This window comes from Thamnophis sirtalis, unplaced genomic scaffold (genome assembly GCF_051295495.1).
Source record: "Thamnophis sirtalis isolate CommonGarterSnake01/CBP01778 unplaced genomic scaffold, rThaSir2_p1.2 scaffold_6, whole genome shotgun sequence".
Classification (NCBI taxonomy): Eukaryota; Metazoa; Chordata; class Lepidosauria; order Squamata; family Natricidae; genus Thamnophis; species Thamnophis sirtalis.
The window spans coordinates 108747005-108761390 of NW_028261386.1; positions in this window are offsets into that span (position 1 = coordinate 108747005).

Here is a 14386-nt window from a genome sequence, read left to right on the forward strand (position 1 = left end):
TCTGAGTGCTGTACTCAGGCTGCATTCTGAAGAGTAGGCAGGATCCGAATAAAGACATGTTTGTCTCAAGGCAAAAAACAATCATAATGATTCAAATCAATTTGCATTTAGATAAGGATAAATTAATGGAACATAATTAACTAATATAGTTCCCTATGTTTATTCATGTCACTCTTCTTTCTGTCAGATGTACAATTATAACAGGAAGAATATTTTTTCTGAGGAATACAGATACCTATGGGTAGATGTAGGCTGCAGAGGTGGTATTGAGCAGGTTCTGACCAGTTCTGGAAAACTGGTAGCGAAAATTTTGAGTAGTTTTGGGAACTGGTAAATACCACCTCTGACTGGCCACATCCCCATCTGTTCTCTGCCTCCCAAGTCCCAGCTGATCGGGAGGAAATGGGGATTTTGCAGTAACCTTCCCCTGGAGTGGGGAGGGAATGGAGATTTTACATGCCCACCAAGCCACGCCCACAGAACCGGTAGTAAAAATTTTTGAATCCCACCAATGGTAGGCTGTCTGCACCCTTTTCTTCATTCAGCAGGAGCTTTTGAATAAATTATCTACTAGTCTGCTCTTTCTTTCTTTCTTTCTTTCTTTCTTTCTTTCTTTCTTTCTTTCTTTCCTTCCTTCCTTCCTTCCTTCCTTCCTTCCTTCCTTCCTTCCTTCCTTCCTTCCTTCCTTCCTTCCTTCCTTCCTTCCTTCTTTCTTTCTTTCTTTCTTTCTTTCTTTCTTTCTTTCTTTCTTTCTAGAAAGCAAGCATGCAAATGCTTTATTTCTTAATTTGTTGAATTTGAAAGAATGTAACAACATCATTAAATAAAAAAAGAACTAAATGGAGCAAGACTTTGCTGTGCTAATAATATATCATAATATTATAATAATGCAAAATTGAAATAAATGTTTTAGTTTCTTTTTAGTTATTTATATCCTATTATTTTTTATTGGAACCTAACTACAACTGTATTGGATTAAACTCTGTGCTATTATTATTGGGAACCATTCTGTCAATTACTTAATGATAGGATGATTTGTGTATATATACACAGGTTGAAAGCGTTGTGATTTTAATTCTGATATCGATCATAAATCGTATGGTTGAGTTGTGTGATCCAGAGGTACATTGTTTGTTGTTCCTAATTTTTTTCTACCATGTTGCCATTTACCTAAACAGTTAGTTTGCAAATGGTTGCAGGCAGTAGACTTTAGTGTTTTTAGCTACAAACTCACATGCTGGATTGTACAAGTCTAAGCTTTACCCACCCCATATACATTGTTTATTATTGATAGTTTCCTGGGAGAGTAAATATAATTGAACCTATCAGTAGAAATAGTTTAGATCTATCCTTCTAATCATTTATAAATACAATGAGGAATTGACATCCGTTTTTATTTATTTGTTTGTGATTGGTGAGGTGGATTTTAATGACTTAGGAACTACATCACCTCACTTCTCACCTCACTTCTCCTTTAATGAGATCCCTAAATAATATCATAGTTTGCCTTAAAATATATTGTGCACCATAGAAAGGGATTTTTGGACCTGTTAGCTGTTCTCCAAGAGGAAAAATAAAGAATCATTTATACTTTGTGAAAATGCAAGCTAAATTATACTAAAAGAGATGTAAAATGGGTATCATCTACATATAAATTGCTTTTGGAACCTAAGGGGGCACAGATTCAGTCTCTATTATGTTAAGATTTCATCACATTGCCTAATGGATTAGTTTTATTAACTACAATAAAACAGCATGAGATTCCTTCAACAAAATGTGAACTAAAGCGAAACTAGATAATTAATTACAATAAACCTTTATTTGTTATCCCGCCCAGACAAAGAGTTTTTCAGGAATCAAATTTCATCATAAAAGAGATTCTTTAACATTGTTTATCCAAGAATAACATGATTTTGCCTTTGCTGTCAGAGGTCATAAAGGATAATAGTATGAACTATTTTAGAAAGAAAGGAAATTTATTGCAAGGCAGGAAGACAGATTCTTCAAGTGCTGAAGTTAGATCTGAATATGTAATGTTTTCATTGCATTTTAATGACATATTCATGACATTGAATGGTTTCTCTGCCTTTAGCACAATTTTATCCTTTCCATTTGGTATAGGCTCTCCTGGTTTAGGGGAAAAAATGCACACAATCCTCTATGTGTGCTTGTTCTGTTGTAAGTTCCCTGCTTTTTTGCTTTTGTAGACTTACTGTTAAAAGTGGGGGATATAAACACTTCTACACAAAAGTTACTATTACTTTAACATAAATAATACATTTCAATAAAAATCAGCAGTACCATGAATGTGGGCTAACATATGGAGGAGAATAATTTCTGAAAGGCTGTTTCAGTTTGGTCTAGTGGTTAAGGGACTAGAGTAGAAACCAGGAGATTGTGTGTTCTTGTCTCGCCTTCGCCAAAAAATCTGGCTGGGATTTTGGGCCAGTCACATTCCCTCAACCCAACGCACTTCACAGGTTGCTGTTGTGGAAAATAGCAGGAGGAAAAAGTTATGTTTGATACTGAAAGTTATTTATGAAAAAATAAAGGCAAGCTATAAATAAATACTGAAATAAAAAAATCAGAAAATATTCATTTTTTTAAAAAAAATCAACAGTAAATATGTTCAAATTATTTGTAATGAAAATATAATTAAAAATGTTGTTGTAGTTCAAATCCGGCATGTAGAGCCATATTTGCTCGCACTCCAGCTGTCAGCTCTGGGGCATATGCACATGCTGGCCAGCTGATTTACGCCCTTCTGGAGGGCTGAGGGAGGCCATTTTCAACCTCCCCAGGCTTCAGGAAAGGCTCTGGAGGCTGTGGAGGGTGGAAAACAGCCCCAATGGGCCAACTGGAAGTTCAGGAACAAACTTCTAGTTGGCCCATTGGGGCTGTTTTTCGTCCTCTCAAGCCTCCGGAGGCTTTCATGAAGCCTGGAATTGGCAATTTTGGCACGCTGTAAGAAAAAGGTTCGCCATCACTGGCCTAAATCATACTCTTGGTATCAATACTTGTATAAACACACATATAATTTAAGCATTGATCTATTAGTATGAATGAAATAACCATCTTGGGACTGATAAATGGGCTACTTTGTTTTAATAGCAGAAGTCTTTGCTGCTCTAAACAAGTATGCAGAAATAGTGGGGTTTTTATCTCTATGTGTGTTATATGTGCTTTAAAGCAACGATGCTAGCTCAGCAAGGAATGTGGCTGCTTTAATAAGTCAATGAGAAATCCTTCATTTGCATTAGTGTCCTTAATGGGACATCTCCACTGAATATTTTGCACAGCTCTAATACATAGAGAGGGATAAAGTACCTGGTTTTTGTTGTTATTGTTTAAAAGAAACACATTGTTCAGTTCCTGTATTAGAAACAAATATTATTAATGTGTTTGAATATCTTTGCATCATTTCAGACAGAAACAGGTACAGTTAGTTAATTGAAATGTCACACTTGGTACAAGATTGGTTCATATAATATCATATATACCTGTGATGGTGAACCTATGGCATGCATGCCAGAAGTGGCATGTAAAGCCATCTCTCTCGGCATGTCAGCCATTGCCTGATGCTCTTCTGGGTTCCAGCGTAGTCTTTGTGTGCGTTGGAGCGCTGGAAACTGGAAGAACAGCTTCCTGGCATGCATGCACGCCGACCAGCTGTTTTTCGCATGTGCATGCATACCGGACATCAGAAGACCAGGTGATCAGCACGCATGCATATGCCAGTAGAAGATATTATATGAACAATATGTGTTGTAGTGGTTTTCTTTTAATAACATAACATTTCATCTATCAATTTTGTTCTGGAAGATGTACTACATTGATAGATTCTTATATTATTTTGAATTCTGTAAGAATCCTCTGGAAACCAACAGAAGAAATGTATATTGCAAACTTTTATGGTCACAAAAAGATTTACACTTTAAGAATACAAGGATATGCAGTCTCCTTAAAATATGCAGTGATCAACAAAAAATTGCAAGTGATATATGCAATAGCAGCATAAGAATAAAATACTAAGAACCCCCCCCAAATAACCTGCAGAAAAGGTACAAAGTGAAACATTTGGGTTTAATATTTGTATTCAAAAACATTACTTGTTTATATAGTAGTAATTTATTAGGAATTATTTTATTGATGTAAAACAGAAGAAAAATATAAAAATCAGATGTTTTTCTTACTCCATTTTACAAGGTAAAGGGAATGGACAACAGAATAAAACTTCAAAATACACTGTGTTCCGTTTTCTCTTTTTGAATATATTATTATTGTAATATCTAGGGTGCTTTTAACTGGCTGGTATATTTTAAATGAATTATTGTAAATGACATCAGTTTTCATTGATTCATCATTATACAAATAGAATAATTTTTATTCCCAATATTTTCCAATGTTTTGCTAAAATGCAGCTAACAACAAAAAATGCATTATTTTTTTGTGGTGCATCATGTTGTATATTGTATATTATATTTCAAAGATTCTTGTGTAAATTTCCTGAAAACTTTAAAACAAAATGACTAATTAAATGCATATTCTGTCAGGTGTGAAAAACAAGGACCACATATGAAGTTTCAATTAAACAGAATTATTGCTCATGCCTATGCACAGGAATATTCTCAACTAATGGTTAGCACCTGTTAGAAGTTATATAAGGGTCAATGGAATTCATGCTGGTTGAACATAGTACGTTTGTAGCTACTTAGCGACTCTAAACTATTCCTTCTCTTAATTCCACACCCAAATTCTGCCACTTCTCCTACACATTCCCAACAAAGATAAATCTTGTCAATCTAGAAATCCTGCAATTACTATAGTGCAATTTTAAAAGAATATTGTACCATTTATGAATTATCTTTAGAATCAATTTTTGATGACTCACAAAAATCAATTTGAAAGCATTTTTATACCACATAAAATTCCACACTGACTCCTCATGTTCAAGTCAGTGGTGGTATTCTACCAGTTCAGACTGGATTGCCCAAACCGATAGCGGGAATCGTGGGTTGCCCCCTTGACTCACCTGGCTTTACGGCATCCCCTTTAGACCCTTTTTTCACCAAAAGTGCATGCACGGAAGGCTGTGTGCATGTGTGGAGGTGCATGCGCGAACTGGTAGGGAAGCAGAGGGTATTGACAGGTATGGGCGTACCTGTAGCAGAAATCCATATCTTTCCATACCATTGGCGATGGCAGCCTGGCCATGCCTCCATATTGGTACAATTCTCTGGCCTGTCCCTGCTTGTTCCTCCCCAGTCTGCCCAGTCACCACTCACTCACTTGCCCCACCTGTCTGCATCATGCTTTCCCTGCCCACCCACTTCCATTGCTTCTGCTAGGGACGGCCTTCTCCCTCTGATTTCTCCCCGGTCGCACCGTAGCAAGCAGTGTGTGTGTGTGTGTGTGTGTGTGTGTGTGTGTGTGTGTGTGCAAGGGAGGGTGGAACTAGATCAGCTGGGAGGCTGGCAAAGGAGCCTCAGTTTTCCCCACTGCCGCGGTTCTCAAAAGAAGGAAGCAGGGATGATGGCTGGCACTCACTTCCCTTACCATGTTACTGCCTCCCTCCACCTGCCCTGCTTGGCCTCCAAGTAGGAAAACGAGTGTCTAGATCTGGAGAATCTAAAGGGGAGAGGCAGCTGAGAGCTGTCAAACTTTTTGTGTTCCGTTTTCATGCCTTCAGATGGAGCAGATCACAGAGCCAGGATATGGTACAGGACACACTTCCCTCCACCTGAAGGCACAAAAACGGAACACAAAAGGAGGAAACCAGGGTGGGGTTGGGACATCATGCATGACTGCAGGGCACAAGCGCATGCGTGCAATTCAGTGTCAAGTCCCATTGCGGGGCTCGCCATACCTGGGAATAGAGATAGTGAAGGGAGAGGGATGGAGGGGTCTGGTGGCACAATCCACACACAGCAGCAGGAAGCTCAGGAGTTTTCTCCTGGATTCCTTCCTGTCCTGCCTTCTCTGATCTCCCAAACTTCTTTCCCCAGTGTGCGATAGTTTTCTCCTGGATTCCTCTCTGTCCTGTCTTCTCCAATCTCCCCAATTTCGGCCCTTAATTCCCCAGTGGTCTATTTTTGGGAGTTTTTCCCTTCTCCCCCCCCCCACCCCCCGCATTCCCTTCATCGGAGTCCCAAATTTTTTTACCACTGTGGGCATGGCTTGGTGTGTGTGTCATGTGACTGAGTGTGCATGAGTAATGTCAAGTTGGCTACACCCACCCGGTCACATGACCACCACACCACACCAATAAAATAGGCCACGCTCACAGAATAGGTAGTAAAAAATTTTTGGGAACTTCCTCCCCAGTAGGGAAGGTAAATGAATCCCATTCCTGGTTCAAATTCCAAGCTTTCTTCCTGTTAAAGCTCTTTGTAAAGATACAAAGAGACTGACAAGACTCCCTCATTATATTATTATCTTTGGGAGGGACTACTGCAATGCACTATACAGGGATCTGGTTTTGGAGCCACTTTGGATCCTGCTATTTGTTCAAAATTCAGCAGTTGTATTCCTAGTAAATGAGGGACATCAAGTTCATATAACTCCAATGTTGTACATACTGTGTTGGTTGTCAATTGATTGAAGAAATTATTCATAGCTGGCACTTAGGTCCCTGTTGAATCACTTACTCTGAGAAGAGATCATCCATCCTGTGCTCACTTCTTGACTAGGGATGTTGAGAAACTCACTAAGTGACATTCAGGTATATACTCAGGGGTGGGCTGCTGGGGGTTCACATCTTCTAGTGAAGATTCTGAGTGGTTCAGTGAATCCCCAAATCCCACTCCTGGCTGGCTCCTCCCACCCCTCCCCATCCCTTCCAGGAGTCTCCACGTGGCCTGTTCATCATGCCAGGCATGTTCAGGGCCTGTGTGGAGGCTCGGGGGGGGGGGGAATGGGTCTACTGGAGGTTCCAAAAATCCAGAAATGGGCTGTTTTCAGCCTCAGGAGGGCCTCCGGAATCTGAGGAAAGCAGTTTTCACCCTCCTGGAGGCTCAAGGAAATCCTTCAGAGCCTGGGGAGGGCAAAAATACCACACAGACGCCATGGTGCAGGAGCCTGACAAGGCCATGCCCACCATGGCCATACCCACTCAACAACAGAGTAGTGAAGCCGTTACTGCAATTTTTGAAGCCCAGCCCTGTATATAATGTCTCTCTATGGAATACCTTTCTTGTTGAAGATAAATTTTCTTCCTTTATATTGGAAACTTGGTATGGCTATCATTCTTTGCAGGGTGATCAAAATCTCCTTCTTCAAATGCAGATACAGTTAATCCTCAATTTATGACAGATCATTTAACAACAATTTGAAATGTCAATTGATTTTTTTAAAGCATTTCCTGTCCTTCAATTTACAGCTACTGTACCACTTCCACTGTAACATTATTTTAAAGTTACCTATTTTCGGCACTTGGCAAGCCGTTTGCATTTAGAAACAGTTGCAGTACCCATGGTCACCTGACTGAATTTTGTAATGCTTTTTGCTATTCTCAGGCGGAAAAAACTCCCACCCATTAAATAAGCTGGATTTGGATTTATGACTACATAATGACTGAAGTGACCCACTTAATGACCACCATAGAAACAGTTCTACGAATGAGTCTATTCATATGAGTGCATAGGACCGCAACAACTTACAACCAAAATTCTGGGCTCAGTTATGCCCATTGGGGGTCATAAATCAAAGATTGCTTGTAGTTTCAGAATATCTGTGCACTGAACTTTTACCTCTTTTTTGAGTCATGCTGGTATCTTGATCAGATACATTCAACCCAAGGGGAATCTACAAATCAGAAGAAAGAATTGTGCAATGCATAGGTACTTCTCTTCCTATTTTACAGGAATAACTCAGAAGGATCAAACAATGCCAATCTTTGTGACTGGATATAAAATAGTACGGCTTAAGAGGAAGCTAACAAAGCCTCTGAATATATTGTTTCCAATTTGACACAGTACAGGGAAAAGGCATTGCTGAAAATCTAACCTAAATCGCAGGCAACTTTTCCACTGGGCAAGACAGTTCTTAACTTCTAGAATGTCAGCCTATTGATCAGAAAAAACCATATAGTTAAAGTGTCCCTTAGCTAGCAAACTGTGGTTTAAAGTGATTACAAAGCAGGTGAGCATGTGGTTGACTTAATCCTGGTGTGGACCTTTTTCCAAGAAATCAGACTGGAACCGTGGAAGGGGCTGACTAAGAATTAAAATTATTTACCACCTTTCATTAATAGGAATGTTGTACAACATATATCAATTTCACAAAATGCATGTTTGTAATGAGATCCCAAGCTAGTGGGGAAGTTGGATAATAGATAAGCTTAGAGTTTTATAACTTTCAAGCTTTATTCTTGTGGGGAAATATCAACCCTCCGAGCTGCCTAAAAATCAGTTTCTTCCAGGTACCAAGTAAGCTCAATCTCCCTCAGAAGGTTAAAGATAGTTGTTTTTAGTCAATCTAAATTATTTACCTACTTGAAATGCAATAAAGAAATGCTACAAATAGGCATCTTCTTTCACTCACCCCTTTACACACCATGAGACTAATTCACTAGTCGGAGTTGCATATATTCCTACTTTTTTCGGGTCTTGGCATCATATACAATTCACATGCACAAATATTGTACAGATTGCATGTCTGTACAATATTTATATATTTCCCCCTCACAGTATTTGCTTTCTTGGTGAATAATGATATGCAAACTGCAGAAAAGGAAAAAAGAAATTGGAAGACAAGGAAATTAAAACCATGGGATTAAAAAATAGAAAAGAAATGTAGAGAAATCTGTAAAACAAAGAAATGTAGAGAAATCTATAAAACAAGGCTATTCCTGTCCATATCATATCCAATGCATCACCATTGGTTTTTGTTCTTACAAAGAACAAAATTATGACTGATAACGTTCAGTTTTTCTGATGCTGGCATTATATGCCAAACTGCAACAACACAGCTTTTCATGACCAGCCATCTCCTTGATGAACTATTGAACATGCATAGCAGATCACTCATTTAGAGCTGCATGGAAATTTAATCAATCAGAATAGAGCTGGAAGGAATCTTGGAGCTCTTCTAGTCCAACCCCCTGTTTAAGCAGGAGACCTTATACTATTTCAGACACGTGAATGTTCAATCTCTTCTTAAAAACCTCCAATGATGAAACAGCTACAACTTCTGAAGGCAAGCTGATCCACTGGTTAATTGTTCTCACTGTTAGGAAGTTTCTCCTTAATTCCAGGTTGTTTCTCTCCTTGATTAGTTTCCCATCTGTTATTCTTGTCCCTCCCATTGATGCTTTGGAAAATAAGTTGACCTCATCCACTTTGTGGGAGCATCTCAGATACTAGAATACTGCTATCATGTCCCTCCTAGTTCTTCTTTTCCTTAGATTGGACAAACTCAATTCCTGCAACTGTTCTTTATGTGTTTTAGTTTCCAGGCCTTTAATCATCTTAATTGCTCTTCTCCACACTTTTTACAAAGTCTCAAAAGATGTCTCAGCACCATAATATGGTGACCAAAACTGGATGCAATATTCCAGGTGTGGTCTTACTAAGGCTTTATACAATCAAGGATAAAGGATTTGCCATTTCAGGACATATTTTCCTAAACCACTCTGCCTAGCTTCTTCAACCAGCCAAATATTTTAGTCACAACCAGTGGTGGGATCCTGCCGGTTTAACAACCGGTTCAGTGATCATGTGCTTTGCGTGCTCCCATGCGTGTGTACAGTTTTAACAAAGCTTATTTTCCACTTTACTTTTGGGGAATAACCAGTGGTGAAATTCATTTTTTTTAAACTACTGGTTCTGTGGATGTGGCTTGGTGGGTGTAGTAGGGGAAGGATATTGCAATATCTCCATTTCCACCCCTGGGGCCAGCCAGAGGTGGTATTTACAGGTTCTACAAAGTACTCAAAATTTCGGCTACTGGTTCTCCAGAACCTGTCTGAACCTGCTGAATTTCACCCCTGGGAGAAACACAGCTGAGGCACATCAGAGTGAATCAGATGACAGCATATAGGTAAGTAAATCACAGAGGTGGATGGGCAGGCCCACCCGATCTTTGGAGCAAATTGATTCGCTCCTCAGCTGATCACCCAAACCGATCCGAAATGGCTGAATCCCAACCCTGGTCACAACTATTACAAAATTTAAAAGAGTTGATCAATTCAAAGCTTCCCAACAGCTATTACTCAAGGAAGATACCGAAAATCCATGTATGTCCATGTGGTGGGGAAAAATGAAACAATAGAACACATTATCTTTGAATTGTTTAATCTAGGCAGATGCTCACCAAGAATTATTGTCTCCATTCCTTACTAAACATCCTTGTTGTTCTGACTTCTTTTATCTTGTTATTATAAGATCAATCTGACTTTACTTCTTTGACAATAGCTAAGTCCTCTTCTATAGTTTGCTCAGTATGTTTCACAGTATGTTTCATGTTTGCACAGTGCATTTCTTCATATTTTAAAATTTAGCTTTCATATATTTTAGAATAATATTATTTCTTTTTTATCCTAAATAATTATGATTTTTATTTTATTTCCTCATCAATGACCAAACGAAAATTGTTTGTTTGATAGGTTGGTTGCAAAAAGTCGAATGTAAGGGATGTTAATCTCCTAAAAATGAAGTCCTTTTGTTATATACATGCATTTTGTATTTACAAAAACTAAATAACATCTATTTGACAAAACACATTGTTAGATATCCATTCCTAGTGGTGTTGTAAACTACAATAGCACTATCCTCAAGTTATTAATCTTCCCGTGATATAGTGTAGTCTTTGCTTGACAGTCCCAGTTTATCTTTTATATAAACGCATTTTCTCGTTTGGAAAATTGACACCCAGTACATCCCTTATAGCTAATGGCTTTTATCACTCCAACTTACAAATGATGGATTTGATTCCAAATATCCTCAAGGGTGAGCTTGGCTGTCAGCATCTTCCTTGCTCTACCTCCCTATATTTTGAAAGAGTAGAAAGAATTATTTCAGAGCTTCATAGTATTTTTTGTCTATTCTTGCAAAGGATAATTTGCTTTGTATCAGAGGTATACCGGACATGGGAGTGAGACATCTCATTTACCATGGCATGAAATGAATTGGAAGGAGAAATTAATTATGCTAAATTTCTATGAACATTAACTTGGGAAGAAGATCCATTGAGTTTACCTTTGAATAAAGATGCATAGGATTTGGCCGCACAATGAATACATTACAGTAAGATTATTATAATGTGAATACTATATTAAAGATATTCTTCAAAAATCTACTTTCAAAATCCTTTATTTTAAATGTTATAATAAATCAGGAAAATTAAAACATGAAGGCATACTCTGACATCTACATCCAGAACAATCACCTAACATTAACACATTTAGCTTCCTCCTTATTATCCAGTCAATATCCTTCATTCTCCAGAATCAAAGGATTTTCTAAACAAAATCTGGATTTATTTATTTTTTAAATGGACGGTGAAAATATTTTCAGGATAACACAGCTCTGGACTCAGATTTATTTCCAGGGATTAGGAAAGTGCCTTCACTCTGTGCCCCACCTGTCTGGACATATATCTGAATGGAACGAGGGAGAAGCCCTTATTCCTATCCTTTTCTGTACCTGGTGGACCCTGAAAACTCCCTATGTTTATCTCTCCCAACCAGTGGTGCGTTGCTGCCGGTTTTACTACCAGTTCGCTTCTTGCATGCATGCACAGTTCAATGTAAATTGTTCTTCACGCATGTGCAGAATAATTTACAGTGAACTGCACCTGCACAATCATTAGAAAACAACATGGCAGTGGTATCAGTGGCGGCGAGGGAACTAGTTTGGGGGTGTGGCAAGGCTGGGCCACTGCCAGTTCTGTGACCCAGGCAAAAATACCACTATCGGTTAGGCCGAATTGGGCCAAACCAGGAGCAACCCACCTCTGTCCCCAACCCATTCACCCCACCCACAGAAACCAGCATGATTTATATTACATACTTGGGTGAGCAAAGTGTTCTAAGCATGAATTCTCCAATGCATGGAATAGGCATCTTCTGGAAGTGAAGACTGGTTTTGGATATGATATATATCCATATATAGAGAGGTGGGTTGCTCCCGGTTTGGCTCAATTCAGCCTAACCGGTAGTATATATATGAAATGTATCTCTATCAAACAGAATAAGATAGGAAAGGCATGCAGAAATTGACTTCTGGAATTCATTCCAAGTGCTTTACAATGATGGCCTTTGGAAATAGCTGTATTTTCTTCTGAATAACAAAAAAGCATGCTTTGTTGCATCTGGGTAGAACTCTGAAATGCAGCATGGCACAGGGGGTTGGACATTTATAGATCTAACTGCCATTGGAGGAAAACTGACAGGAGAGTGGAGATCAAATTGCAAAGGAAAAGGGTACTGTGGAAGACAACTGGACGCACTCAATCTGTACTGCTGTTTCTCTTGGTGATAACATGTGGCAAGTACTTAGTTGCTTACTTCTCTCTCTACATCCCATCCCATCTTTATTTTATCTGAATACTGTAAATTGGTGTATCTTCCAAAGGGCATCTATCTCCCAGGCATCTAAATTATTTCAGAAGAAATTAAACCAGACACTTAAAGGCTTGCCCGATATTAAGATAATTGCAGATGATCTCCTCATTACCAGAGGGGAAAAAAACACAAATGACCATCTTTTTTTCCAGCACTGCAGAGAGAAGAAAATCAAATTAAATCTAGAGAAAATAACAGTGAAGCTGGGATTTGCAGGAATTCCTGCCTGGTAGATATAATCAGTCAGGTCCAAACTGACTAGAGCAGGCATTCATGCAGAAATTCAAGTGCCAAGCCATGAAGGTCAAAAATCATCTTCTTATTCTGGGGTTATATGCAATAAAATAAGTTGTGTTAGCGAGGTACATACAACAGTGTGTATGAATTTTGCCCAAGATGGAAAAAAAGATAGCAATCCCAGTTCTGACTGGGAGCATAAACTTTGAAAATATGCAACAATGGCAAAATGAACAACATATATGCATAACAAAAGTTACACACACACACACACACACACACACACACACACACACACACACACACACACACACAATCTACTCATAGAATGGCAAATATAAATACTTACAGTATGGCTTCTAAGGGGTCCTAAATGTTTATAAGACTACAAACTGACAGCAGCACAAACAGGTGGAGGTTATAAACCAAATAGCTTTTTTTTAAAAAAAAAAATCTTCCTTTTGCCTTGTTATTCTTTACTTTCTCTCTTTTTATTTAATATGTACAAAAAACAATAATAAGTAACAATACTGGGAAGACCTTAATATTAAGCATAATGCTTAAGACAGGAAGCTGTTATGTATAATAAATAGTTTGAAGTATTTTGCTGGTTTTTTTTAATTAATGCCACATTTAGATTTGGATGTAAAATTTAAATCATTTTGTGCTTATCAACACTGACATTTTAGAAACCATTGCTATTTTTAAGTAAAGTTTTTCTTTATCTCTAAATATTTACATTATCTAAACCCTACAGTGTTAATAATCTCTGGTCAATACTGGGTAAAATTCCCTTGTACTGAGATAAAACAATGTCTTATTTCTGTTTTACAATAATATGATAAAATAAATAATAGAAGACAGAAAAATAAATAAACAAACAGCTACTTAAAATTGGATCCAGAAACCAAGTGGCAACCAATTTAGACCCTACAAAATCAGTGTTATGTGCTCCCAATGTGTTTTTATGGCACCAGTTGATTCCTTCAGAATTCAAATTTATGTATTTAGAAAAATTGCATCAGATAATGCTAAATGCTAAAATGTATTTTTTCTATTGCACATAATGCTTTTCACTCTACAAGTAGGCATTTTCTTTATAGTCTTCAGTGAAAGCATTTTCCTGGCTATTTGAGAAAAAATAAAATCGTCATAAGACAACTAGTAGCTAAACATTTGTAAGAATCAGAATGCACTATGCACTTTGTCATAGAATAGTTATTATTCTGCCCACTTCTGCTTTTTACATTTACATCAACATTTGCTTCTGTGATGGATGAACCAAGATGCTAAATTAGAGTTGACATAGCACTAGTAAATAACATCATTTTCTATCCTATACAGAAAGGAAAAGAAAAAGTGGATGCAAAAAATAGCTCTAGGTATTTTTTTTAATGCCTTCATATTAAATCATCTGCATAAAGTTGTTTTAAAATACGGCATTCTGTATGCATATCCTGGGTGGAATTTTTACTGAATTTCAAAAACTATCAATAGTTCAAAATGAAATGTATTTTAAAAGAAAACTTATAATGAATATTTGTTGAACAGTTGCACGAACACAAACGTTTGGACTTAAATGATTGC